General features: G+C 38.4%; 1 pseudogene; it reads left to right on the forward strand.

Annotated features, from left to right (window-relative positions):
- The window catches only part of LOC139722615 (macrophage mannose receptor 1-like), a 47891-nt pseudogene extending 20740 nt beyond the window's left edge, over positions 1 to 27151 (forward strand).
- The last annotated feature ends 286 nt before the right edge of the window (positions 27152 to 27437 follow it).

Below are 27437 nucleotides of genomic sequence, written 5' to 3' on the forward strand. Positions count from 1 at the left end.
ATTTCTGCTCAAATCTTAGAACCTGATAACGCTTTTTTTTTCCAGCAGAAAATGTGATCTTTTGTATGTGAGCATAATTAGGATTCATTTGTGTATTTTTTATAATAGATAAAAGGGAATTAATTTCTGTCTCTTGAAGCTCAAGACCCTTTATGTGTTTAGAAACATATTTCAGAAATCTGATTAGTGACAAACAAACACTTGTTAGAAGTGTGGAAATCCTACTTTGAGACTTTTAATACAATACAGGTGCTGGTGGTAATGAAATAATTAAACACATTTCCTCTCGATTTTACAGCTCAGTATAATAGCCACTGTGGCACTGGTTGGGAGTATGAGCCAATCAGTGGGAACTGCTACCTGTTCCGGGACTGGGACTACAAAGATTGGTACACTGCCAGGGAGGCATGTCAGTTAGAAGGAGGGGATCTAGCTAGCATCGTCTCCAAAGATGAACAGCTCTACATGAACGGTGAAGACTCCTTTTTCTTCCTCATTTCTTTCCCTTCCTCATCTTCTTTCTTCAATTATTTTTACCTCTTTAATTCCCTGAATTCTACTTTTCCCTTTTTGTCTTCTTCTACTTTGTCTTCTTCCTTTATACTTTCTTGTTCTTCTTCTCCTATCCTTCTCTCTCTCCTCTTCTTTTTCTTTCTCTCCTCATCCTTCTGTATTTTCCTCTTCTTCTCCTCTGCCTCCTCCTCCTCCTCCTCTTTCATCTTCCTCTTCTGCATCTCCCGCAATGCTGCTTTTTGATACATTCAGTTACTCAGCATTTAATGTAGCAAGGACCAAATATTATTTCATTTTTCACTAATACTCAATGAGAAAAATGAATGTACAAAATAAAACTGTATGTGAACTGATTCTACACTATTCCATCTTTTACTCATTATCGTATTTAACAATTCAACACAGTTTTGTTAATCTCCTACTTGCTTGGTCGAGTGATCCTCAAATCCCCCAAAGCAATCTGATACAACAAATTGATTACATAACTCTCTGTTTTGTCCTGCATTCCAGCTCGACTGGTCTTGAGCCAGGAGGATGCCCTGTTTATTGGTGGAAACGATTTCAACAGAGAGGGTGGATGGGGGTGGAGTGATGGAGAAGGTTTTGCCTACGTCAACTGGAATGCTGGTAAGTACCAGTATAAACCTAGTTACATTTATGACTTTGCGAGTCAAGGCCAACAAGATGTATGATAGGATATGATGTCAGACCTGATTTTTGAAAGAGGAGGTATTTGGTATCAAAAAGACTTAATCAAAATCTGTGGTTCCCGCCTTGCCATCAGTACTTGATGGGATGTATGTTCCTTATGTCTCAAACCAGGAACATGAAGATGAATACCAAAGACATGGAGGTTAAATTGTTTGACTGAAAATGTCAAATAGGTTATTTTTGCATTAGTCCCTTGGCACATATATATTGCATAATTTGATTTGCCCCAGGTGCTAAAGTACGAACTTTTTTGGTCCATGAGAATTCCACAAGATTCATATGAAGATGAAGCAAAAATGTCATATTTGTTGAAAATGCTGATTTCTTTCAGTGTGTATGTGTTATATTTTATATTTGATTTTTTTAATTTCCACCATACATTTCTACATTTAACACATTGAGTCTCCCCTCCTATTACAAGCAAGTGTTCATTTTTTACAAACACATTTTGCCTACAGGTGAACCTAATGATGTCAATGGTGAAGACTGTATGGAAATCTTCACAAGCACCGATAACTGGAATGATATCAACTGCTACAAACAAAGAGGTTACATCTGCAAAAAGAATGGTTAGTACATCTCTATTATCCTCTAGCAGTTTTGATACCTGGTCATCTTTATCAAATAAATATTTCATCTTTACTGTTACCAATTGAACTGTTTTCCACCTTAACCATGTATCGACAAGCTTTGGTCTGTTGAAGTAGCTGAAAATTGTTCAAAATTACCACTGAGAAGTGCATTAGCATTCCTGTGATTTCATGTGAGAGCATCGACACAATTTCCATTCTTGTGTGAAGAGATGTATGAAAACAAATTTCTCCCATAAAGTGGATCTGTGATTTAAAACATTTCTTTGTTCTCATAGCCGTATCGTAATGATGGCATAGAATATGGAGATGATGTAGAAATCACAGAAATGTAGCATGCATTACTGTGCAAGCTATAAGCATGAGGTAGCGGGTAGTTATTTGTGTGCCACCTATGAACACTTTGTCATGGTTTGCATTTCTGCTGATTGTCAACTGTGTAGGATACCTGGTGACGCATTTCACCGTCCAAAATAACCGGCTGGAGCTCGGAACTGGGAGCCTAACGCTGTCGGACGTCTTTGCCGATGAATGTGCGCAACGGTGTGTCAAGATGGACAGCTTTACCTGCCGCGCCTTCAACTATGACCGAGCCAGCAAGAAGTGCACCTTCTTTGACACAACCTCCTCCAGTCCCATGTCCGATGCAAATGTTGACTATTATGAGAGACGTTAGTATGCCTATAGCTCTGCAGGAGCAAATTCTTTTCTCTGTATCACCATTGGCAAAATCATTTTTGAACCATGAACATATTATGGTTCTTGATATATCAAAACAATGAAGTATATTACTCTCAATGTTCCATCTCTTTCCCTAGATGACCCTCATTGTCCATAATAAGGGCATACTCTTTTGTCCATTGTGGCGTTACATGATTTGTACTTTTGCGTATAATGTTGTTGTTGTCTTATATATTGCAACTGATAAACTTCAGTACTTTTCACACTCCCATACAATCTTTCTGCCTATATGAATGCCTTTTTTCCTCCAATCTCTTTCTCTTTCATTCTCATGTTGACCCTGAAATTAACCCCTGCTTTTATTTCTTCACCAGAGATGGACGTTGTGGATCCGGTTGATCCCACCATCCAACCAAGCTACCGCTGTGCCGATCATTGGTCACGCTATGGTGACAACTGCTACTACATTCTCAGTGATGCCCAGAGCTACTCTTCTGCCCAGACTAGCTGCGGTAACATCAATAGTGTTACAGGGGGCAAGCTAGCTTCTATCCATGACAGCAATGAGAACAGCTTCATCAGAGCTCTTGCCAATGAGAGTAAGATAATCTCTATTGGTAGTTTAGAAATCAGTTCTATGACAGTGCCATTGCCAGTGGAATTATAATGATAATAAGGATGAGGATGATGATACTTATAATAATGATAAAAATAACAATGATCATCATCATCATCATCATCATCACCATCATCATCATTATCATCATCACAATCATCACCATCACAATCATCATCATCAAGTGCACTTAACCCATATGCCTCTGTAATTTGTAGTAGTAGAAATAACAGTAGTTGAAGTAGCAGTACTGGTTTCGGTCATAGTAATAATAGATGTAGCAGTAGAAGTAGTAGTGCCCAGTAGCAGTTGTAGTAGCAGTAGAAGCAGTAGTATCAGTAGTAGTTGTAGTAGTTTTAGTTGTAATTGTAGTAGTAGCAGTAGTAATAGTAGGAATTGTTACTTTAATGTTTGCAATGGGCTGTTGAAGTAGTGTTATGATTTACATTTCATATCTTAATGGCAGCAGTACTAGTAATTGTAGAACTGGCAGTGATAATTTCCTGGCGTCTGAGGTGGGGGGGGGGGGAAGTAGTGTGGTGTCTGGTTAACTAAAGATCTGATTATATCTCTTGATCTCATTGATTTAGATGGAGCCACAGGCAGTGTATGGATTGGGTTGAATGACCTTAACGACCCCATGTCCTTCCAGTGGGATGATGCCACACCAGTTGACTTCTCCGAGTGGAATCATAACGAACCAAACAACTACCAGGGCAGGGCAGAAGATTGTGTAGAGATGTACTCCAATGTACGTATGTCAAAAGATGATCATTATTTGAGATATAAAGCTGTCATCTCCAGAATGTCTCTGTCTGTCCACTTTTTTGATCTCTTTGGAACTAAGTAAGGAATCAGATTCCTCAGAAGATAATAGCGTGATATAGAACTTTCACAATCATTCTTTTGTGATAAGGAGACAGTTTAATATTTTGTTGTTTTACCGCATTTTAAAAAACATTGCCTCCAAAAGTCAGGATTGAATCCATGTTGTTGAAGAAAAAAAGAAGTATTGCCAATGAAATATAACATATCATCTAGGGCATGTAGCTACAGCTTTAGCCTGTTGAGGTTGAGTCCTTGGTGTACTCGGGCAAGCGTCTGTGGGAAATGCATGATATAGTAAAATCAAACCGTCCTCAACGGGCTAAAGAATACTCAAATCTGTGTGATGGTCAAAAAGGAAAACTTGTACACCGCGATGAATGCTAACATTTATCTAAGCAATTAGTGGGCAGTAGTGTGAAATACATGTGTCTATCTATGCCATGGTGCCAAAACTGTACACCTATAGATGATGATACTTCTCTCTTTCCCCAACAGAGCTACTGGAATGATGCTCTTTGTGATAACAACCGAGCTGCAGTGTGTAAGAGGCCCAGAGAGAACCTGCCATCCACTCAATTTCCCATCACTCCAACTGGTTGCAGTGGGGTAAGTGACTACCAGTGGATACCACCTGATGTCATCCATCTCATCCAATCTGGTAGAACTATAGTGTGCATCCTCCTCTAGCCATCATTCAATAGACAGCTCTGAATGAAAGTTATGCAGTGTAAGAGTGATGAGTACAGTCCTTCCAGCAGTGGTGATTCATTTTGTGTGCAGTAGCTGAGGAACCTTCACCATGACGATAGATACATTACTACCAGATAAATGAAATAGATACTTATCTCATAAAAGATTTTCAAAATAGTGAAAGAAAGGAAACAGTTAATTTAAGATTCCAGGAGAATTAAGACCGTTTAGGAGAAAGTAACCAATTAATGAAAGTCAATGCAATGTCATGAAACCTTGTATTTTAAGGCAGGTAATTGAAAGTGCTGTTCTTGGTTACATGATTGATGTCTTTTAGATTCTGCTCCCTCTTTCTGGAATACACTCTATGGCCAGCAAAGCTCAAAATTTACAAATGTAAAATCTTCAAGTCATCATCTGTGGGCATTCTCCAACTGTGTATCCTGTCTCATGCATTTATTTTCTACAGATTTTTAGCAAAGTCTACAGTGTAATCCTTCTCATAATATCATATCTAGTGTGCATTATTTGCAATTAATGATGACTGTTTGCCTGTGGCATATCTAAAAAGAAAGAAAGAAAATGAAGCGTATGTGCACAACTGTTCCTTTCCTTTCTGTCTTCTAACAGAGTGACACTGCCTACAGCTACTACTGCTACTCTGTCTCCAGTTCAGCGAATAATTGGGAGGGCGCCCTCGCTGACTGCAAAAGCAAGGGTGGCGATCTGGTGTCCGTCATGGACAGGTGAGTTTTGTAGAGGGCGTAACATTCAAATCTGAGAAGGATGTCTCTGTTTCAGGATTTGATGTGTTTCTATTGATAGCATTTTACCCATGATTCTTGCTTTGTTGTTTGATTTGATTTGATTTCTGCATTCCTTTTTCGTATGTGAATGTAATACAAAGTCCATTGAACAAAGTGATACAGTGATACTAGTGAAGCTATCAGTAGAAATACTTAGAAACAGGTAAGTGATTGGCTTGAATGTACAGTATCATTTCATGATAATACAAATAAAGATGAGCTTCGCCAACCAGACCACATTTTCCTCCTCAATTAGTGTGCACCATGAGAGTCAACAATGGAGATGTTATAAGCCAGTTTTATGTTGTAATGATTTGGGAGGGGGCTCTCTTTAAGATTTTTGTACCTTTTTAGACCCCCTCCACTTTGTCTGTGATTTTCCATGTATGTTTGTTGTTTTTTTAACATCTCCATTTGTTCAGAGAAGATAACATTATTTGTATGGTGATGATGGTGGTACAATTGTATAACTGGATTTGGATAAACAAAAACAGGAATATATATATATGTGTTATATATATTATATTGTATATGTTACAAAAATACATTCTGAGGGAAGATTGGGTATAGCATATGCCGAGATATGAGTCTTTGCAGCAACCACTGATGTAGATTATGTGAGTGATACGCTAGATCTTTGATTATATATTTACTTTCTGGCTTTTACAAGGCTCAACAAACTTTTGGAACACTCATTCCAAACATAGGTAGAACATTTCTTATATAAGTACCTTTGTTTCTTTTTTTGTGTGTGTGTCATGAAAAGGGAGGCAAGTATGTATGTCTAGTAAGGGTAAATTTGCAACCATATCTCTCATTACCATTAATACTTATAGTGGACATAAGATATAACTGCTCCATTTTAATTCCTTGAATGCTGACTTGTAATATTTCTATAGGTATGAGCAAACAGTGCTTGCCAGCATACTTGGGTCCGAGGATGGATCCAAAGTGTGGATAGGGCTGAATGACCGGGATAACCAGGGCCAGTATGTTTGGAGCGATGGTTCAACAGTCTCCTACACCAACTGGGATTATCTATACCCAGGTGAGATTGGAGGGTTGTTGTCATTGGGACAGAGCAATTGTGATATTAGAAATGTTGTGAAGTTTCGGAGAAGATTTCCTGACAACTTTACCAAATTCTGCCAGAAACTTTGCAGCAAAAATCACTGGTCAGAGTGTTAGAGTTCCTGGGAAACTTCTTCAGGTGTTTTTATGATGAGAATGCACACAGCAGAAAGATTGCAATATTTCTTGTGATGTCTGAATTCACTTTTCCTCTAACGCATGACAAATAAATTTGTGAGAAGCCGTATTGTACAGCTGTAATACAAGTGTACTGCACTGTGGTATACCGTATCTGCTCCATTGCCAGTACAGTAAATGCGACCTGAATAGCATGCTGGGAATGTTGAACAAGTAAACATGGCATGCACAGAACTCCCAGAAATCAAGCTTAATGTTTTAATTTTCTTACTGTAGTTGCGATAGCGGCTGTCTCTTTTAACCCCCGCGCACTCATAGTCTGTCTTCATGTGGGTGCTGCATCATTTAACAAATGTAAATCTGAGGAAAAATGAGCAAAGAAAAAGGGATTCCAAGGGGTTTCGAACCTGAGACCTCCAGATTTCTTTGCTCATTTCTTTCCACTGATAGATTACATTCATTTCTGGTCAGTTTCCTTCTGTTTGCGTTCAAATGTAAATCTGTCAAACTTGATCACATCTTAGACATTTGCATTTTGGGAGCAGGAAAGAGAAGTTTTATGAGACAAGTCACAGTGTACATAGTCTTAGGTCAAAACTGATTTAGATAGATTAAAAAAAGAAGTGAATTACAATGCATGTGGCTTTGCATTATGCAAATATTTTGAATTGTTACCTTAAAATGACATTTTGATAAAGTGTGTGTTAAAGATATGCAAATTAATTTAAAAAAAAGGAAATTCTCAGTGTGCATTGTTACACTTGAATTTTGATAAGGACTTAAATACCAGATTGACAATGTATTTGTAGATTTGTAAAGGTAGCAAACCTGTAGAGTGAGGATGTGATATGTTGTACATTGTTGGTCATGGATTTACATCTGTAATCTTTCTTCTAAAATGTTCAGAAAAGTATTGAAGCCAGTTAAATCACTTGATATCTTTGTTGTAGCGATCTTTTGTTCCCAAGATGTAGGAAGATATTGAAGAAAAGTTGACAGTGCATAATGGAAGGAATGTTAGCATAGATTTAGGTCCATTATAACATGTTCAAAGAAAAGACGACATTATCATCTTATTCAAATTCTGTGTGCCCCACTTGACTGGCCAAGATGACACCAAGGGACGCTGTACAACCTCTTCATCTGGACTCCTGGCTGGTCTGTGGAGCAACATCGACTGCGCCTCCAACTTGAAGTACATGTGCAAGCGTGTGCGCACAGGTTACACAGTGCCACCTCCTCTTACTACTAAGCCTCCCACCCAGCCATCCAACACAGGTTGTGCTGGGGATGGACTGGCTATGGCAATAATTGCTTCAGGGTAAGAGATATCAGGGGCTCTCATCACACTTTGACATAATTTTTAAAAATAATCAAACTGATGCCTTTGTAGTGCTTTTGATTCATTTTATATGCTTTCATTTAGTCTGACTCTTTTCAATTTTATTTTCATATTTCTCAATGAAAAATGCATAAAAATATAACAAAATATGATGGTACATGATTTTTGCAATTGAGGTTAAAGAAGTCGAAAAAAGATTAAATGATATGCCTGATTAAACAATTATTTTACTAGTTTTGATGATTTAGCTTGAAATTAGTCTTCAAATGAGTTCTTTTAATCCCGCAGGCCTACACAGTTGATAGCTCTACCAAGGCCAGCTGGCAGACGGCCAGAGACCGGTGTGTGAACATGGGAGGAGACTGGCCAGCTTTCACAGTTCTGAGGAGGAGAATTACATCTATGCCAACGCTGGTGCCACCACGTGAGTTTTACTAGACGCTACCTATCAATGACTCTAGGTACTTGCCTCTCTCATGGGGTAATGCGCTAGACTGATACCATGCTACAACCAACCTTGATCTGCCGGAATCTTACCACCCTGGCTTTTGTGTCTCATTAATTATTTTTGTGCGCACTTTGATTTCACTTTTCTTCTTTGAGGGAATTGAGTAGAATCATTTGGATGCATGAATCGTACATTTCCCTTCCCCATGACTCTTTTATCTAATAAATGTGTAAAGGTCACAGTTGTCAGCCAGTAATCATTGTTTGAAAGACATCTACATTGTATATACTCCACATTGGGTTTGACTTCCCATACCATTCACTTTCCAGTGCTCACCAATTCTGTTTACTTGGACATAATTTTTTTTTTGCTCTGTAACGATACATCGGTATTGAGTTTGGTGATTGAGCGCTAGCTAGTAAAATGAGACATTAAATTGTAATTATCTTCATTGATTAATTGATGCAGATCAGATGAAGTCAAGTGTTTTGGACAAGACCTTATAGAGCTTTGATATCATGCAGTGATTTCCCTCCCTTTGGATGGAAAAAAAAATATGATTACATGTTTTTCATGAATTTAAATGTGAGTGTGTGTGTGAGGGAGAGAGAGAGAGAATATTTGTGACATAAATGTATTTGTGTTCTTCATCAACTGTGGACCAAAATAGGAATTTGATATGTGCATTTGATCATTGATACACTTTAACCATATATGTTATGGGTTTAAGGAGTCCAGGATGTATGTAGAAGTACCAACCTGGGTTCCATTGTTCAAATGCTTGGGGTCCATTTTGATCTTCACCATATTTCCTTTACTTTCTTGTTGACAGCGAATAGTGGATATAAACGAATCTGTTAGGAAAGAACCTACATGAAGCAAATGGGTGGGGGGGGGGGACTTTTGTCAGGAAGGAATGAGAATTGCAAAGTAGGATAAAAGGAAGGATCCATATGAACCAAACAAGCACATAATATATACAGTAATTTCACCATGACAATTTATCATAATTATTTGTTATTTCTCTTGCGTGACATTTCAGAACTAGCGGTTATTGGATTGGTCTTCATGATCGAAGCACTGAAGGAGGTAAGACTTTTCTGACAAGGACATTTTGAAGACATATCTCTTGTCCACAGGTTCAGCCAAGTTTGATACTTCTAAATATACATCATCTTCCTGCATAAGCCATGATATTCAGCCAGTAATCAATTTGAGGACATCAGTGATTCAAAAGTCAAATATTAAGTAAGGAGTGATTCAAGCAGCATAACAACACACATCAAAGTTATTATTAATTTTCAAATTTGAAGTTTATAATTTTGTTCTCACAGGACCAAAAGACTCATACTTCTATAGAAGGACATATCTTAATAACACTTGAAGCTGCTTTGTGGAACATTTTGTGTCATATTAACAAAATAATGTTGATTTTGCTCTCTCTTTGTTTTTTTTTTTTTGGATTGGTAGATCTCAAATTGGCCAAGCTGAGAGAATGAGTAGTGAAGTCACAGTCAAAACGTCTTTGTCTCCATGTTATCCAGATCAACTTTTCTGTCCAGTATAGGGATGAATGATGGCTTGATGGTTCCTTTGTACTGTAATAGATGAAGTTCATAGCTTTTCAGCTCATCTCAGCTGAATTCACTGTCTGACATGCATTATCTGTTGTGTATCATGTGTACAGTTTTTCACACTTTTATCTTTGCTTTCATTTTCACCAAAGTTTGTGAGAATCATCAATTATAGGCAAGGGGAAATCATGGTGTTGGTGCCCCGAGGATCCCTAGGAGGTGACCCAAAATATCTCAAGATAGCAAGTTGACTTTAGATATTTTTACTAATTTCTTTGAGAAATCAGGAGCTGGATTTCAACCAATATTAACAGGAATCATCCCACAATGGAAGGAGCTAGGGGATTGCGGAATGTACAAATAGTAGTGGTCCTCCTCAGATGGCCACTCTCAATTATGGAAAATTTGTCAATTTTCATTAAAAAAAAAAAAAAAAAACACTTTTTCATCTCTTGTTTGAACACAGTGGCCTGATTTAGACCTAGCAGGAATCATTTATGGGGAAGGGGATTGTGTTTTTCACAAGCACAAATGGAGATGGTGCCCCCAGAAAGGAAGGGGGGGGGGCAGAGAGGAGGGATCTGAAGAACCCAAAATCAGAAGGGTCGTTGCTACGGATGACTGCAACAATCCTTGAATCTCAAGTTTTTTGACGTAGTTTGCATCCAGTGGAATTCTATGAAGGCAAAGTGCAATGATCAGCTGAGTGCTAGACCTATTGGTCTCTTCTTAAAGTAACCCATTTGAACAATATTTTTAATCATGCCATGACTTTGACAGGTTTTGAGTGGAGCGATGGCACACCCGGTGGAGCACACAAACTGGAATGGAGGAGAGCCCAACGACTGGGGCAGTGGAGAGGACTGTACCGAGACCTTCTTCTCCAGTAAGGTCTGGAATGATCAGTCGTGCGACTCTGTCAGGAACTGGATCTGCAAGATTCCAAAAGGTTAGAGATGAATGCAATTAATTTGCTCAAAGTACATGGGTGGTGCCAGAGTTTGCTTCTTTTCACAGAAAAGAACTGGAAGCCTAAATGCCAAGACGACAGCATTCTTCCAGAATCTGTGGGGAATGGGGGGGGGGGGGGGGGGGGGGGAATCAGATAGTGCTTAAACTTGCAAGATATTATCTGTATATGAAATCTGATACCAAAAATGCTATTTTAGGAAACCATAGATTCATTCAAATATCTTTTCATATTCACTAGCTGATAAACCATCTCGACAGCAACATTCTGTACCTTCTATACAATCAGTAAATTGCAGACTATAGTCACATGATCTTATCTAATGTTTACACCTCCATGGATAAACAAGATGCCAGGTATGTACAATTATGTCTGTAGTGTATCTGCAGTACAGGGTAACAAAATATTGCAGAAGAAAAAGTGATCATCGTTTAGTGGCATGTTTAATAGTGCCATATCATTCAAGTCTTTTAGTGTCGAAGGAGACATCTGTTCTCCATTCTCCAATATGTTCAAACCAGGGGTAGAGCCATCGCAACCACAACCACAACCACAACCAGCACATTAATCTGCCATATCTCGTAAGAGATTATTCAGCGTCCTGTCAAGTGGTTTAAGAGCTTGTCAGCTTGACAGTGTGAATTGGGGGTGGGGGGTGGGAGGGGAGGTGAGGAAGGGAGAGGAAGAGGGAAGGATTAAATTACTAATCATGAACAAAGCATGCATTTCTTGTTTGTTATTGTCATCTGTGCATACAGGGGCCTTTAATACTTTTATGCAAGGTTTTTTGTAATTGTTTTGCTTTTTAATTGTTGTTCCTGCCAAGCTTGGTTATGGCCCTGACTCATGCAAAATGAAGACATGACAGTCCCCAGCTCAGATGCCTTAATGTTAGCCCAGAAAATATTACTGGATCAGTGTGCTTACCTAGAGCTGTCATCATTGATTTATGTGGCACTTTCATGCAAGTAATGCAAAGGAAAACATATGACATTAACAAATAGTGGAGGCAGTCTCGTACCTAATGCAAGTGTTAATAATGTTAACAGTTAATTCCACCCTCATAGCGCTGTTCTTGCAGCATTTGTTTTTAGTGCACGTCTGGCAAGGAAGTGACTGGCCCTAGAGTTTGCAATCCAGCCTTCAGCCTCATTCACAGAGCTGTATGATTGTCTAGTTGCAAATTAGCACCGATTGTCAGAGAGCCAGATTCACCCTGTCAGTAAGGTGGATATATACTATACCGATATACGTTATCTGCTGGAACAGAGCCAAATTGATTGCATGGAGCGTAATTCATACAGGATACAATTCGTACAGTACTCCTAATTCGAATGGGCTTCATTTGCTGGATGTTTGTTTGTGATGAGTGATTGGGGAGTATGGTTGGTGTGCAGGTAAACATGCTCTGTCTCAAACTTCCATTTGGAGAAAGAACTTTTTGTGGTATCTCAAGATGGCTGTGGTCAAACTTTGCAGTTGTTTTGCACTTGATGACTGTGCAATGTGGGACAACGGCACAAGCAACATGGACAAGTACTGCAGTGCAGGAGGTACAACTTCCAGCAACACCCCTTGCAACAGACTTCTACAACACTAGCAACAATGAAGTGGAAACTCAGATAGTACCTAATGTGTGGGAGAGCAATGTGACACCATCAACAACATTGCCGCCTAATGTGACCACAGGTTCCACCGAAGTAACAGTTGACTCAGGCCTTTGCAATGTTACAATTAATACAACAGCCTCTGCAACAAAGAGCTCCAGGACTGTGCCCACAAGAGTAACAAATAATGCATTGTTATCATCAAATACGGATAGTACCCACCCTAACGACACAGTAATTCAATATGCAGCAACACCGACAACCAGGACAACGTTGCTGGTAAATGTCACAGAAGTTGCCACTCAGGCAACCGGCTGTGCTCAGTGCAAGACGACATCTCCTTCAATGACAGTGTCACAAAACTTTAGTACAGTTACAGTGCAAAACAGTACAAGTGTGTACATGTGGAAAAGTGAGGCAGCAGGTGGGTTTTCAGTAAGAATTGTTCAAAAGGAGAGGTCTCAATTAATGCTATATTTGTATAGGAATGCTGGTTTACTTTCCCTTTCAATGAGTTGCTCTTGAGTACCTTTGGGGATACCTCTCAGATTCTATCCCATCGCTGCCATGATGTTTTGAAATGTGGCCGGGGCTTACGTACTGTACGTTCGAAGACACCATGTCAAGGCTGATATATTTATAAGACTCATGGACACAGTAGCTCATATGATTCAGCCATGTTTATTGTGCCGTGCATCAATTGTTGATATCGAAAGCAATCATAATATTTTAGCAGCTAACAGTGGAAGAATGTCCTCATGCTAGCAACCAGAGCTCAGTTTCAACGAAGGCCAGCAATGGGACATATTGTTGTAATTGCATGTGTCATATAGCAACACATGAAATACCTACAGCTGATTGGCAAGTGTCTCATTGCTTTTGAAATTATCATAAGTAACAGATGATGCATTCTTGGTGAACTTTGCGTCAAGAACTATTTCTTTCTCTAAGGTACATGTATATTGATATAGAGCACTCACAAATTTGTCAGAGAAAGGTTGAACGACTTTTCTCCACCATAAAACAGCTGATGTGGCTTGAAAACTGTTTGGATGTTTTTCAGGGAATTTAAGTGAATTTTTGAGTGAGTTCCAAGCTAAATATGTGTGGAAATTCTTTTTCCAAGATTTCATGAAGCTGTTGATTCTAGGCCACTTGTACAATATAATTGATTGATTGTATTATCAAATTTTTAATCTAAAATATTTGTAGTATTCAAACTGTTTCACAAAACTTGTCTAGTGTTTTGAAGTAAAGAATGGTACATGGCAGGTAGACATGATATTCTCTCAACGTTTATGTGCATGTTAGTTTGCAATATTGTGACAGCTGCAAGAGCGCTTTAATTGCTGCAAATTTATTGAATCAGTAGCTTAGGGGATGAGCGGATCATAATTCCTTCAGCCAAGTCATTTCCGAGCCTCCAGCCCACATTTGGGATTCTATCAGCAGCAGCAAGGACAAGAGTTGATTAGCAGCAGTGTATAAACATGCCCAGGAGTGTATTTATAGATCAATCACCTCCGAAATTTGAGACTTCCTGAGGTGCTCTAGGGGTTGCCCTATTCACGTCATCTGGAGGGAAACTTGCCTGAATGTATGGTGGAAACTTTGAATCAGTTCATGAGGAATATTAATGACACCATGATTCATGAATTTATTAGTCCCATAACATGTAAGTGATGACAGGCTGGTTAAATGAACCTGAATAAAAGTGCTTCAACATGAATTTCTGTAATCATGATATCGTATAATCTATGAAATATATATGAAACAGATAATATGTAGAGATGTTTTTTGTTTTGTTTTATTTTGTTTTGTTTTGTTTTTTTATTTTTGTTTTTTGTTTGTTTTGATTTGATTTGATTTGATAGATCAAATATTGTGTATTCAAGAGGTTTTTAAGCACAGTACCTTATATATTTTTATTATCTTTCAGGTCAAACCCCAGTCACAACTCCAGAGCCTACAACACCGACACCATGTGAGTATACCCCATGCTCATGATTTGACAAAAATTTGTTCTTTAATTTGTGACTGGTCCTGATTACTGTACTGACATCGTCATGATTAAATTGTTTATGACAGTCAATGTTTATATGTGTAACTTTGTTTGTTTTCTAATGAGTTCAGTGAGTTCTTACGCTGTATGTTAAGCAATTATTATTCCTTAATTGCTTAATTTGATAGTAAGAGGTCATTAAAATAGCACCAAGTAGTTTTGAGCAGTGGAGTGTTTGAGCCATTGTCTAGGACCTACAGCATTTCTGCATTGTATTCATTTGTATATTTTTTTAATGGTCATTATTTGATCATTGTTCTATGTTTTTAGGTACTCTCAGTGTTTTGTGTCATTGAATGATATGTGCAAGCATTAGAAAAGTAATCTATCAAGCGAGTGATATATTTTGATTTTCATCTCCCCCACCCATCATAGGGCCTTCCTGTGACAATGACCCAGACTGGCTCAAGTATGAAACTGACATGGGTACCTACTGCTACTTCTTCAGTGCTGGTGCTACTGTAGATGGGCGCAACAAGAACTGGTACGATGCCAACGAATACTGTATGGAGGCTGGAGGTTACCTTGTTTCAATCCACAGTCAAGCAGAAAACGACTTTCTCAAGACGCACGTAAGTCTTTACAGGTCTCATTTAATCAGTAAAACTTGCCTATAAGAGTGAAAAAAAAATGGCAAATGGAATGAAGGAATTTGTCAAGACACAGTGAATCCAGGCAAAAAATGTCATATGTACTTCTTTTCTGAGTCTGTGATACTGAACCAAAATATGCAGAATTTCCACCTGCCTGCAGAGAGAGAATTTTGCACAGCATATTCCTGACCAAGAGACTTTCCAAATTATTATTAATTATTTTAATCAGACTGCTGGATGTGTATGCTTTCATTTGATTTCTTTAATGCATATCAAGTCGTGTTCTATGGCATTGTGGTAAATATGGCAAGAAAATTCAAGAGGACCTGCCTTTAACCCTATTCTAACTGGGGGGGGGGGGGGGTGTCAAATGGACCCCCTCGACATTTTGCGCCACAATTCCGCATCGCGCAAACATTTTGCCGCATCGTTTCGTGACTTTTTTCATTGAAGTCTCCCGCATATTTTGAGACCAAATTTGCGACGTCCGGGTACACCGTTCTGAAGTTACGCAATGTTTTGCATATGCATGTCAACCCGAAAACAGCTCAAATTCATGATTTCGTGTGCAAATCCAATGCAAATTGTGTTTTTTGGTTTAATTGATATAAATTAGATTATTTCAACTTTTGAACATTGAAATTAATCAATTCTTATGTAGATAAGCTTGAAAAAGTGCCTGCAACAAATTTTGGCAAAAAAACAATAGAAAACAAAAGGTCGAAAAAACAATAAAATACATAAGAAATTAACAAAACAATAAAAACAAAAGAAACTGATTTTGATTACGCTATTTTTTTACAAGAAAATTGTTTGATGTGTCTTGAGGAACTCTTACACAAAAATTTAGCAATCCTTCATTCTTTTTGATCCTATCTCTCATCTTTTCCTGTCATGTACAGCTGGCTAGATATGGTAACACTCAACCATGGCTCGGTTTGAGAGAATACACAGTCGAGGGCACATACACGTAAGTAATAAATCCAAAGCTGAACAGTGGAATCAACTTGTATCTGTCATGTATGTTTCATTAACGCTACCCATCACACATAGAAGTCAGTCCAGCATTTAAACTTCCCTTTGATAAAAATGAGTGAAAGTGCTGTGCTTTTAGTATTTTGTTATAATCTCCCTATCGCTCACTGTTTATGGTTCTTTTCTTTTTTGTAGCGCGAAAATTTTTCAAAAAAAAAGTTGGAAAGGAAATGTTTCTGTTCTTTGATCTGTGTGTCATTATGACAGCTAGGAATGACATGAGGAAAGAAAAGGTGGATTTTTTGCTTGATAGTTGTTCTTTTATGTTTCTAACTGCAGATGGTCCGACAAGACGCCGGTTGATTTCACGCTCTGGAATACCAATGAGCCTAATGATGCTAATGGGGAGGAGCAGTGTGTGGAACTCTACTCCTCAAGCAAGTTACAATTCTTTTACTTTCAAGTCTCAATTCATGTCTTATTAGTCTATGGCCGACATTTTTAATGATATGATAAATATGACTAGCTTTTCGTTATAGTTACAAAAAGGAAAATGGATGTTTATTGATGGATGATATTGGCTGTCCTTGAACGTGACAGAAAGTGGTGTATTTCGTGGAATTCTCTTCATAATTTCTTGATATTGTTGTACATATGTGTCATCATGAACTATAGTAGTCTTCTCATCCAGCGATGGCTGCACCAAAATATTAACGATTCATTACTTTTCAACAGATTCTCAGGTTTTCCTCATACATTGCCGATGTGTTGTACTAATACTGCTGTGTTCGCTCAGTCAAGATATAAATTGCATTTCGTGTATCTTAACCTTACAGGTAAATCAATTCAAGATGATAGAAAATAAATCAGACATTGGTAGAATATGCAAGAATTTAAATCTCCTTGCCGTACTTGAAGTACACATAGTTCTGAATTAATGACATCAATGATAATAAATCTGCAAATATATAGGTGTTGAATATGTACAAGTAGTAAAGATGGAATAAAGAAGTCATTATACCATTCATGTGACTATGTTAATGCTTTTAGGTGGAGTTTGGAATGATGTGAACTGTGGAAAAGAAAGTCACTTCATCTGCCGCAAGGCCAATGGTGCCACAGGGCGTGTCACCCACCCCCCTACCAGCCCACCTGTTGGGAACTGTCTTGCAGGGTACTGGAGGTTTGATAACAAGTGCTACATCATATATGGGGAGGATGGTATAAAGAGCTGGTATGATGCCCGCACCACCTGTAGGTCTGTCGAAGGAAGGGACTTGACAACAATACATAGCAGGGAGCTGCAGGGTTAGTCCACAAAAGGAGGGATTGGTGGAGAGATGGGGTGTTCAACAACTCTTGAGAGTGTGGATGATAATAATGATGATGATGGTGATGGTGGTGATGGTGGTGATGATGGTGATGATGGTGATGAAGATGATGATGAAGATGATGGTGATGATGATGATGATGATGAAGATGATGATGATGCTGATGATGGTGATGATGAAGATGATGATGAAGATGGTGGTGATGGTGATGATGATGAAGATGATGGTGGTGATGATGATGATGATGAAGATGATGATGGTGATGATGATGGTGAAGATGCTGGTGATGATGATGATGGTGATGACCAGCATTATCATAATGGAGAGTAATGAATTGTAGTGGTTGTGAGCATGATGATGTGATAATGATATTCGTCCTGAGACTAATGACATATTTTCTGTCACAGCAGTGAAAGTGGAAACTTATGTTTATATAAGTATTCTTGCATAAAATGACAAAAACAGTTTTCAATATCTATTGATTCTGCTCATGTAGTCAATGTTGCACCTTTTTCATTCTATATGAAGGGAGACCCATTTTATGACCATTTCTTCTGTTTGCTTTCCATTCAGCCTTCTTGTCATCAAAGATGGTTGACATTGCTTTTAATGTCTACGTCGGTCTTAGCGACACCCTGAACAATGGGCGCTTTTTGTGGACAGATGGATCGGGTGTAGACTTCACCAACTGGGACAGCGGCGAACCAAATGACTATGGCAGTGGTGTAAGTCCTTCTTATCATTATCCAGCCAAGAGCTAAATCTTCAAGTGTGAACTTTCCAGGATTCTGTGAAGTTTTGTTGCTGTTTTATTGTGCCTACTAGTTTCTTATTTATCAGCGTAATCGTGCAACAAATGCTTCGGACACTGTATTGCAGTATAATGATACAAACTTTAAATTAAAAGAGTGCAGTCAGCAAAGATGATGGTAAAAATGAGTTTAACATTTGATGCAACTCGTTATGATCTAGGAATAAACAGCAACAGCTGCTTTTGTATCACTACAGGGCGTATCAAAAAAAATGTTACACTTTTGAAAAAATTGTCTAAATTACATTTCAAAATATTTGGAAGATTTTTTCATATTTATGGATACCCAATAGTCTCATCTATCAAGTGCAATCAACAAAACCAATTTTTGTTCACGCTTGACTGAACACTGACGCTCTTTGTCCAGAGTATGAAAAATGGCTTGCGCCAAATTGAAAGAAGATGGAAAATTCAGCCAGCAGTCCAAATACACCATGTAAGTGTTCTCTTTCAAACAAATTGCTCTTTTGCTCACAGTTTTCATTATGTTATGATAGTTTAGGAATTTTCTGGTGATTTTCTGTCACGTTTTAAATGATTCCATTCTGTTATGGAAGGTTGATTAACAACATCAAGATCTTTTAAGCACAGTTATCGCAAATCATGCACAAACATATCAAACCCATATGCCAGTCACTCAGTCAAGAAGAAAAGTACAAAATTAATGCATCCTCAGATCATTCAATCAATCAATCAATCAATCTATCAATCAATCAATCAATCAATCATATCAATCAATCAATCCAATCAATCAATCCAATCAATCAATCAAGCAATCAACCAAGCAAGCAAGCAATCGATCATTCATTCAATCAATCAATTAATCAATCAATCAGTCAGTCAGTCACAATTGTATGCATGTTTAAAGTGGCAGATCGACATACTGTACCCTGTAGGGAATATCACCTCCTTCCCGTGGCTTAAAGGCTCGGTTTTTTGTTTTGTTTAGGTTTTTGGTATTTTGTTCATCCAAAATGGTCACTGCTCTTTTCCCTTGTTGTTTCCACCACCAGCCCCTTTACTCATGTATTGATGGGTTGATTGATTGATTGATTGATTGATTGATTGACTGCTTGATTGATTAATTGGTCAATCAATTGATTGATTAATGGGATGAATGATTTGAATGTTCATTAATTTGGTACCACTACCACATTAATGAATAACTGGCGTATGGTATTGATGTGTCCGAGTATTGTGAAAACTGTGCTTTAAAGATCTTGGAGTAATTACATTCTCTAATTCTCACCAATTAATTTAGAAATGAAATCATTGAAATTACAATAAAGCTGACAAAAAAATCTCAGACTATCATAACATGATCAAAGCTTTAAGCAAAAGAACAATTTGCTTGAATGGGAGGACTTATTTGGACTGCTGGCTGAATTTTCCATCTTCTTTCAATTTGGCGCAAGTCATTTTTCACACTCTGGACAAAAGGCGTCGGTGTTCAGCCAAGCGTGAACAAAAATTTGTTTTGTTGATTACACTTGATAAATGAGACTATGGGGCATCCATAAATATGACAAAATCTTCCAAATATTTTGAAATGTAATTTAGACAAATTTTTCAAAAGTGTAACGTTCTTTTTGATACGCCCTGTATATTGCTTTCGCTTCTTTCGACAGTTAAACAAATTATGCTTTGCTGTATTGCAGAGGTGATAAGGGTGTGCTACATTGTGCTTGCTGATTATAATGTTGATGATGATTATGAACATGATGATGCTTCTGTTGATTACGGATGATACTAATGACAATGACACTGATGAATAAAGTGATGATGATTGTGATGACGAGAATGAATGTTGTTTTTGGCATTTTAACAGGAGGACTGCACTGAGATGCTGTACCAGCAGGAAAAACTTGGCTTATGGAACGACATAAGTTGTACGGTTGCCTTGGGCTACATTTGCCAAATGGACCTTGGTGAGCCAATTTGATGACTTTTTTAATCTGTTACTTGCCCATATCTCCCCCAAGTGCATGTATTCACAGGAATCTAGCATTAGCCTGTAATGTTCACAGTTACAAGCTGGTATTATACAGGAAAACATTGCGGAGTATTGAGGTTCAAATCACTTTCCGTCCATATGTACAATTCATTTACCATAGTAGTCATTTTCAGGAATGCACAAACTGGCCTTTGTGTGTTTGTGTTATGTCAGCTTGCATGGTTTCTTTAAAGGCTCTTTGTACATGTACATGGAGTAGAGGAATTCTGGATAATAGCCTCAGCAATTACACTTTCTCTAGAGGCCAGGCACAATATACTTTATTGTAATGTTGACAACTCCATATTTTTTTCTTTGTTATCTGTATAGAAAACTTTAGAACTTCACAGCATGAATCTAATGGCAAAAGATGTCTGAGACCATAAAGGTATCAGGTAATTACAGTAGAATGAGAGGTTGAATTATTTGTCGTATATCCCACCTGCTGCTATCAGATCCGGATGCCGCTGAACAGCCAACTGATTCAGGTGAGTGCCGGGAAGGTTTCACCCCGTACGGCACATCATGTTTTCAGGCCATCGACAGAACGTACATCTACGAGGAGGCTCAGGCGAGTTGCCAGACCCTCGGAGACGATGTGAACCTTGCCAGCATTGCAAACAGCTACGAGGAGGCTTTTGTTGAGGCCTTCACCTATCTCAGCGGGGGCCAAAACTTCTGGCTTGGACTCACTCGTGATGTGGTAAACAAAACTTTTACATGTTCACACAATACATGTAGCTCTTGACAATCATCTTGCTCAATAACTTAGTGATACCAGAAATTAACGTTAATGCCCATTTTTTATTTTTTTTTTTTTGCTACCTGTCTGTGTTTTGTCTCGTATCCAAACTTGATGAGTTCAAATGTCCTGGAAGACTTTGGTTAATATGATATACTGATGATTGTAATGACATCTCATCATTTGAATTCCACATAGTTGTACACGAATATATTAATTCATGACCTTGTGGAGATTTTAACATCCAGATGTTGAAGCTAGGTCATAGGTTTTGTGATTCATGTCAAAAGTCATCAATGCTGACCTTTGTTGTAATGATAATTACCTGGTAAATGAGAATTTTTTATTGATATTTTCATTTAGTGTAACTGAAATTGTACATTGATTTAGCAAACTAAAATCTCATAGCAAGCCATTAACTTTTTACAGACACTAAAATGGCAAGGTCTTGTGTCATTTGAATTTGCGAGCGTCCTTCTCTAGTAATTATTCTGATATAATGAAGTCTTTCTGTCTTGTCAGTAGCCCTCCTTCACTACCGCTTTGAGATTTTTTAACTTTGCTTTGAAAATGCTTTGAAATTGTATTGAATAACTCACACTTGGCCTTATGATAATATGGACAGATTCTGGTGTACACCAAATGCGTTTATTTTCTTTTATGAGATGATTGCACCACCCAAGTGTGAAATCATTTTCATGCTGTTTTCCTTTTGTGAAAGAAATAGTTTGCATGTTTTATTTTCGCTGATGCAGGAGACAGAGACGTACAGCTTTGCTGACGGCCATCCAGTTTGGTACACATTTTGGGCCGCGAATGAGCCGAGCGGGGAGACTAATGAGGGTTGCGTGACCCTGCTAAGCACAGGGGGGTGGGATGACACAGCCTGCAATCTACTCTACAAGCCTCTCTGTAAATACAGCACTGGTAAGATGACATCACCTCACCTTTTATGTAGGAGGAAGACAATGATAGGAGTTATATTCCAAGATATATATACTGTAAAAGTGGATATTTTCGCACGACTACAGGTAGTTTTTTTTTTTTTTGCTCGGCCAGGCAAGAAGAAGTTTGCATGTTTTTAGTTCTGCGGAATCAAGACATCAACTACTCGAACATACAGTGTACGGCAAGCAAAAATATTTGCTTGTTTTTATTTTAGCGCTAGTTTCAGGTTGCGCGAAACATGCAAAATTTTCAACACTGTGAAAAAATTTCTACTTTTACAGTAGTGCAGCAATAGCGCTGGTCAGACTCTTAGAAACTATGCTTAAGGTTGTCCTTTTTATGCCTCCGTTATGAAGTTTCGCCGGAGGCATTGTTTAAATAAGGCATCGGTATATGAAGAAGAAATGTGTGACAAATACATCCCTCTTGTATTATATGATCAGTGTGGCAAAGGGTTTGTACTGAAGGTTATTTCCTATATTTCTATCCTATCGTATAGTAACAATGGATTGTACACTCAGTTCTAATGTGGCCACATCTGATACATGAATATTGTTTGGTTGGTATCATGGATATTATGACTTCTTGTTGTTATACAAAGAATTAGAATGAAAGATACAAGTGTGCTCAAAATACCACCAACTTGTGTAATCTCCACAGTGCCAGTCCCAACGGAACATCCGGATATTCCAGGCAATTGTTCAGAAGGCTGGACGCCTTACTCCAGCTACTGCTACCTGGTGGTGAATGGTGATGGGGACAACGCCCGGTCGTGGCCTGGAGCCAACTATGAGTGTGAGCAGCTGGGGGGAACCCTGGCCAGCTACCACACCTTGCAAGAAAACAATAAGATCAGGGACCTAGCTGGAGCCGGCTCCAACAATATTTGGATTGGACTCTCGAGGGGAGACAGCGGTAAGCAGATTGATGCACTCTCCAATGAAACAAGAGTTGATTGTAATCTAATTAGTGCACCCCCCCCCCCGAAAAAAAAAAAAAATAAAATAAAAAATACAAAAAATACAAAAACCCCACATTGTTGCTATGGTAATTTGTTTAACAACACACCATTCATTGTGTATAGATGATTGCAAATAGTGAAGCACATGTATTTGGATCGGCAATTACCTGGTGTTTACGAGTTGCAAAAACAAAAAGCTTTATAGTGACACAATTGTACAAAAGCATTAGTTACAATACTTCACAGTGCACCAGTAACTGCAACAATGACACCATCCCTTGGTGTTACAATATCAACTATGTTGTCATATTATCTTCAGCTCTTTGCTGTGTATCTTTGCTCTTTTTCTGTTCTTGCCCTGCACTCCTGCTTTCCCTGCACTACCATGAAATTATGTTTTTTTAACAGCATATCCCTATTAAATTTTGAATTCAGTGATTTTCTTTGAAACTTGATCCCTCCTTTTTAAGCTGATATCTTTTGTGTTTTATCAACATAAATAGTTACTGTGATTGGTTGGCATAGAGCTGAGAGAATGTCTCACCGATGAGCTGAAGAATGACATACAATGTATGCAATTATATCAGGGGAAAAAAAGCTTGATAATAAGCTCAAGATATCACTGCAGAGCGGTGAGTTGGCTCAGTCGGTAGCGCGTCTGCCTCACGATTACGCGGCCTGGGTTCGAACCTGAGTCTGGACTGAGCAATGTTGTGTGTAAACATACCGTCCCCTCTAGCAAGAGGCAAAACACTCTGTCCCTCAGATAGGACATGAAATGGAGGTCCCGTGTATGAGAGAGTCACGGCTCATGCACGTAGAAGATCCCACTTCATTCATTCATCGCAAAGAGCAGGGTGTTTAACCCGGTGAAGTGGTCCCACCTCACATCCAACTGGACCCCATGGAAGACCAGCTTAGCATAGCTGAATATGGGCTATCCAGCCATCTTCTCGGATGGAAATGAAGAAACAAACAAACAAACCATGAAGGTTGTGATATTATCTCCATTCAGTGTATAGCTTCTTTTCTTCCTCCCCTAGGAGGTTTTGAGTGGATTGATGATTCTCCTGTGGATTTCACCAACTGGAACACCGGGGAGCCTTCGTACGAGACAGAGCCGGGTATCGAGGACTGCGTGGAGATGCTGAGACAGACAGGCAAATGGAACGACCTCGACTGCTGGAATACCAGGGGATATGTCTGCATCATGCCCAAGTCTGGAATTCGTAAGTCATTGCATTCTTTCCCTGCCACTGGGTTTTGAGTCTCACTGGATATGTGTACATTCCTCCTCAACCCTTCCCCCTCCGTGGATGGAGTGGGAGTAGAGAAAGAGAGAGCTAACTTTATCAAGAGATTAGAGGGGTAATCTCCTCCAAAGCTGTGTTTACAATGACTTTGATTAAAGGAAAAGTCTCATGAACAGAACTGAGAAAGTTGCATTAAATTTGCCCTCCTCCCCCCCCAAAAAAAAACAACAACAACAAACAAACAACAAACAACCTAACGAAGAAAGTTAAAAAAGTTTTAGGTTCAACATGTTTACGGAAACATTGATAGTAATTACAATCACATCTAAAGATAGAGCAATAAATCAATGATGTCATCACCACATGACTTTCCCATTGGTATAATAATGTACAAAAATCACTCTATTTTCTTCTCTTTTTTTTTTTGTCTTCAGCAACTGCACATCCCTCCCTTCACACAAAGTTATCACAGATGTAGGATAGCATAACAATATGCTGTGAAGGGTACTGTAAAACATGATATATTCGCGGCATGAATTTTTCGCGAATTGGAGCCGACGGCCTTTATTGCTGCATGAAATTTTCGCGAAGTGCCACTGGCATTCAATGCATATAGTGTATAAAAGAACTTTCGCGTGCATTTTAATTTCACAAATCTTTACGCTCGCGAAATTCGCGAAATTAAAATGCACGCGAACATTTCTCGTTTTACAGTATACATTTTTCTTCTTGACTTTGTGATTAAAATGAATTTAATAAATATTTTTGTGCAAGCAAAATGGGAAACTTGTGCGATCATGACATCATTATTTGCATAGTAGAATTTGGGAAAACATGTATCCAAACAAAACTGTCAGTTATTTCACTCTATATATCACAGTCACTCTGAACAGAAGAAAGTCTCACTTTTAAAGTGTTAGGATTCATAGTTCAGGCCAAATCTGGAGTTAACAGCTTTCAGTGCTTAATTCTGAGGCAGACATCACTCTTACTTCTTCCATCCAGCAGCAGTCAATTCCACTAAGTTAAGCTGTTAGAAGTGGTGCTATTTTTCTTGTTGAATACCCATCATCCAATTTTCTAAATACTCGTAATTACGCTTTCATCTTTTCAAAGATACATTTTTCTATATAGGGCATGGAATGTAACAAGCTATCAGTGTACTTGAACATGACCATTTCAATTAATTTATTTGTAGAGTTCATTTTATACCACAATGTACTTTCAAATATTTACACATCCCCCTCCTCCTCCATTATGTTTTAACCAGGAGAAGTAATAAACACTATGTAACTCTGATACAGTATATCCACCTACGCAATACAATTCAATGTGAGAAAAGTTTATAGTTCTCTGTATCAACCTTTGAAGCACTGCTTCAATCCAAAAACTGTGAGGAAGAAATATCATACTGAGATGCAACATTTAGGCTTTTCAAGTTTATGTAATTCTATTCCTTCGAGTTGTTTTTATTGCAGCTGATTAACTATTGTGGTTGTTTACGTTGATGTAGGACAATTTTTAATCAGTTGCAATAACATTAAGGCTATTTGCAAGAAAAAAAAAGTTTTCCACATCTTTCTGTTTTTCCTGCCACAGCTGTGCCCACAACTGACGACCCCAATGCCAGCAGACGTGAGTATCAGCTTGTTTATTTTACCAACCTGTTACAAAAATCTTGATTGGTTGTAAGTGGAGGGAAATGTGATTATATGAGAAGTAGGCACAAACGTAACACATACTCAAGACAGTGGTATACTGTGAACAGTGCCTGTTTTGAGACATAGCTGTAATAAGATCCTATACTGTAGTACAGCATATTGAATTCAAACCATGAATGCAGACCATGTTATTATTTCTTTTTATTGTATTTCATTTTGTGATTGTTGATCCATGTTCTTGGTGCATATGGTGCATATGTATATTGCTCTTTTACTCTGTCTTTCCAGCTAATGAAATATGTTTAGTTACATCACATTTTTATGTATCCTATACATATTCTTTTAATGATTATGTGGACATAAATTGAATTGAAAATAAAGAATACCGAAGAAATCCATGTCTTACTCTACCATTGTAAATGTTAAGACCTAATCTAAAGTTTATATACAGTATAGGTACAGCCCCCAAAATGCCTTCATTCTTGGCCCAGTTTAGCCCATTAGTTGGTAAATTTGTGACTTTGGTAATGATCACATTTCATGTCAACATAACAACCCTGGGCAATTTGCAGACTTTGTGGTCATACAGTGTAGGCTATATGAATGAAGGAGGCAATGCAACCATTTGAGAATAAGCTGCAAACTGTTATTGTTGTCCCACTGATAAATATAGAATCTTACTTGTTGAAGCACAAACTACTAGTTATATACTTTAATATAGTAACAGATCGGAAGACTAACGAAACAGTTTTTATGACGTGCATGCTTATCTCATCACTGTCCTAGGAAAGTTCATAACATAGATGTACAATATCAATGACATTCTGGTCCTCAGAGAGGCAAAGAAGAATAACCTGAAGAATATTTTTCAAGTACATCCATTCAGAAACAAGAAGAAATAAACCAGGGAGCTGCTAGATTGAGCAAGGACTGTTTCACTATGTGAGGCCCATTGACAGTGGTGTTTCCATCAATTTTTCCTCTGCAGCGCCCAAGGTCGGTCTGTCTGGTGGAGAAGTCACAGGGATTGTTTTAGGATGCGTCCTGGTCATTTGTTTGGCCGCCCTCATCGCTTTCTTCCTCGTCTCCTACCGGTCATCAGCCTCTTTCAGCTTCAAGAAAAACATCAAGGAGCCGGAGATTCCCAACAGCGTCGGCTTTGATAATGCCCTCTACAAGGAGGAAGGCAATGGCTCAGTACAGGTCAATGCTTATGACATCGACTCTAAGGCATAGGTAGGTGTGACCGACAACTGCACACCCAGGTGTAAGACAGCAATATTTAGACCCTCCATTACACAATAGGTGGCACCACAACCATGGTCAACTTGACCACTACTTACTGACCTACAGTATTACATAAAAAAACAAACAACAACAAGAGACCTTTCTTGGCTACCTCCTATGATGGGCAGACAGAGAGACAGCTACAATTTGTAGCTACCAGCCTTATATCTGCAAACCTGTCTAGAGGACAGATTGATGACACAGTGCACTCGCATTATAATAAACACAGTTATAA

The sequence above is a fragment of the Diadema antillarum genome, unplaced genomic scaffold, assembly GCF_040938485.1.
Source record: "Diadema antillarum isolate AM-2024a unplaced genomic scaffold, OU_Dant_1.0 scf00000167, whole genome shotgun sequence".
In the NCBI taxonomy this organism is placed as follows: domain Eukaryota; kingdom Metazoa; phylum Echinodermata; class Echinoidea; order Diadematoida; family Diadematidae; genus Diadema; species Diadema antillarum.